This window comes from Tursiops truncatus, chromosome 4, assembly GCF_011762595.2.
Source record: "Tursiops truncatus isolate mTurTru1 chromosome 4, mTurTru1.mat.Y, whole genome shotgun sequence".
Taxonomy (NCBI): domain Eukaryota; kingdom Metazoa; phylum Chordata; class Mammalia; order Artiodactyla; family Delphinidae; genus Tursiops; species Tursiops truncatus.
In genome coordinates this window covers 119,829,804-119,833,098 of record NC_047037.1, presented here as the reverse complement: position 1 = coordinate 119,833,098, position 3,295 = coordinate 119,829,804, and the positions used below count along the sequence as shown (strand labels likewise).

Sequence of the window (3,295 nt, the reverse complement as noted above, 5' to 3'; positions counted from 1 at the left end):
TAAATGTAGTGGCTTGAAACAGCATCTTTTATTAACTCACAATTTTTATAGATGAGAAGTACAGGCAGGGTCAACTGGGTCTCTGCTTAGTTTCTCATAGGGCCAAAGTCAAGATGTTAAGTCAAGATACTAAGTTCTTACCTGGAGGCTCGGGGGAAGAATTTTATTCCAGACTTATTTTATTCCAGATTCAGGTTTTTGGCTGAATTCAGTTTCTTGTCATTGTAGGACTGAAGTCCCTGTTCCCTTTCTGGCTGTCAGCCAGGAACTGCTTTCTGTTTCTAGATGTCACGTTCATTCCTTTTCATATGCTCCCTCCATTTTCAAACCAGCATTTGCCCGGTCAATCTTTCATGTGCTTTGAATCCCTCTGACCTCATCTGTCAATAGTGAGAAAACTCTCTTCTTTTAAAGGGCTATGTGATTAGATTAGCACCACCTGAATAATTTCTCTTTTTTATGGTCAACTCCTCTGTAATCTTACCTACATCTGCAACATCTTTTTTTCCATGTAATATAACGTAATCATGGGACTGACACCTAGAGGTAAAGGTCATGGGGGACATCTTAAAATTCTGCTTAACACAGGAAAATCCTTTTTCAGACACATTTGATATTCAAATTCATTTACTAGCAGAATTACAAATTAGCCTTTTAAATATTTTTCCTCATAAAACTATCAGATTTCCATTTCTCTAGGGATTTTCTCCAGTTTGCTGTTCAATGACACCAGTTAAGTTTTCTTCATTATTATTAAGAATTGCATATATATTTAAGAGATTGTCATTCATTACTTTTTCATCTCTTTGAAAAGACATAGCCTGACGTAGTAGATGAAAACTAACATCTTTAAAGGCACAAAAGTATTAAACATTTTTCCCACAAAGTTGTAGACACTCAAAGTACTATCAACAGGCATATCTTGTCACTCCTCAAAAATAAGAGCTGAACTAGTTAAAATTAATGTTGTAAAGAATACCTAATATAATAGAATCACTATAGAAGTGTTGAATATATCCAGGGCCCTATTTAGATAATTAATTAATCTATGTGCATTACACAGACTATAAAGCTTAGCAGAAGAAGCCAATCCAGGGGATGTCCAGTACAGACTTTCCCACAAAAAAGTTATTTAATAATAATGCCCAGGCCTTTAAAATAGGATACTGAAAATGCTCCAATTAAAGAGCATATTGTTTTACAGATGTTGCTGTGTCTAGAGCAAGATCCTACCGCAAAGGTTAATATCAAGAGCACAATGATGATAAATTCTTCAAAAAATACCAAACCCAAATCAATTAATTTGTGAGACATTGTATTAAAGTCTCTGTTCTCTCTTTTTTGAAGCATGAATGAAGTAACTGAAGATCCAAGGCAGCTTAAGGAGTACTCAGTTTTCCCATGAAGATTTAGTCTTTTGTTTAGAAAGTATGAAGAAAAATAGCACTTACTGTGATCCGAGGAACTTCTACAATAATCACTAATACAGCTTTTGTAAATATAAGTAGCTAAGTTGGCCATCTGTACAATATCTAGAGGCCACCTACATGCCATGTCATGTGACTGCCTCAATGTTTAAGCCAGTGATGGGATGGTGAATCCTTCTTGGGCTTCAAATCTCACTGCCCAGCTCCTATTGATATCAGTCTAGCTTGCTGCAACCATTCTTTAAGACATACATGGATACTCTGAATTGGAATAAATATCAGGTCTTCTGTAGTCAAAGAGCCATAGGCTCTCCCATCCTCATACTGGTCATCCAATGCCAGGTGCAGATGTTGAGACTACAGCCAGCCATATGTACCACCTCCTCCCCGAGTGAATGCTAAAATGGTACCTCATCAGTATGGTCTTGGGCTACAGTTGCCACCAGGACCCAAGTACCACCACTGAGGAGGCTCTGGGCACAGCTGACCATTACACTTTATTCAAAGAGCTGTAAAATTTAGTATGCAAGTAGATTTTGACACAGACAAATTTGTCAGATCAGCATCTACACATGAGTCTGATACATAGCTTCATTTATGCTTCATTCTTGCTAAATATCGATTTCCTGTATTGATTTTAAGTCATAATTTTACTCAAGGTAACTATGTCAAAACTTTGACCTACTCATCTTACATGCTTCTTTACCCAAACAAGCAACTCCTCTTCCCACCCACCTTTTGTCTGTCTGGGATTTTGCTTCCTCCTGAGCAGATAAAATATAGATGCCATGAGACTGAAAAAACAAAACAAAACAAAAAAACTCAGTAGTATAACCTTCCTTCCTTCAATAATTACTCTGCTGTTTCCTTGCCTATGTTCAGTTTTCCAGTCTATCCAATGGAGGCTATCCAAACTATGATTTAAATCTTCATTTCATCAGCTTTTTTCACGTACTGCATTTAAGCATCCATTTTTACCATTCCACTGAATGACTCATAAATGTGACCCCCATAAACCCACTGATTGCTTAATCAAATGGACACATGTTAATTCTTGTTTAATCTCTCTGGAGTGTTCTATATCACTGGCATGTCTTTTATGTTGTGGTTCTCTCTCTCCTTTCTTTTTATTTATGACATCAAGGTTTTCACTCCAGTTTTTCTGAACATTGTTTCTCAAGTGTCTTCATTTAATCTCCTTTCTTTGACTGTCCTCTCATTATTGGCTCTTCCCAGAATCCCATTACCAAACTGTACCTCCTCAACTTCTCTATGAACACACTACACATCCACTCCTAATTGCCTGATTTCATGTATTGCATGTATTCTTGTAATTGTCAAATCTAAAATTTATTTCAAACCACTTCTGTCAGTTCCAGACATACATTTCTCTGTCAGCCATACATTTATTGGCCCCACCACGAGATTCTTCAGACATTCACATTCAACATGATCCAAAACAAAGGAACAAGAATAAACATACATTTCAACACTCAGATCTTTCTCTTCCAGGGGGAGAAAAAAATCAAAGAAATTAAGTTAGATCCTTAAAAGTGAATACCGAAAGAATTGAAATTTAAAAGTATTTCAACATTGAATAATTTGAGGAAAAAAATTACACTTGCATTTCTTTCAAGATAGATTTAATCACTGATGATGATTAAATCAGAAAATCCACAAACTGTGCTGCCATGGAAAGGAATAAAATGTAGGAACATTCTTATATTAACAAGACATCATCAGTCATCACTGTGTCCCACTGAATTTTGATTCATTTGCTTCCAAGAGGAAACATTATAGTACAATAATATTGTCTGAGAACATTCATTGTAAGAGAAACTAATTTTAAAATAATCTTGTCTCATAAA

At 35.9% G+C, this 3,295-nt stretch overlaps 1 pseudogene; it reads right to left on the bottom strand.

The window, feature by feature from the left end:
• Positions 1–668: 668 nt before the first annotated feature.
• Positions 669–1,521, bottom strand: LOC101320130 (magnesium transporter NIPA2 pseudogene; annotated as a pseudogene).
• Positions 1,522–3,295: the final 1,774 nt, after the last annotated feature.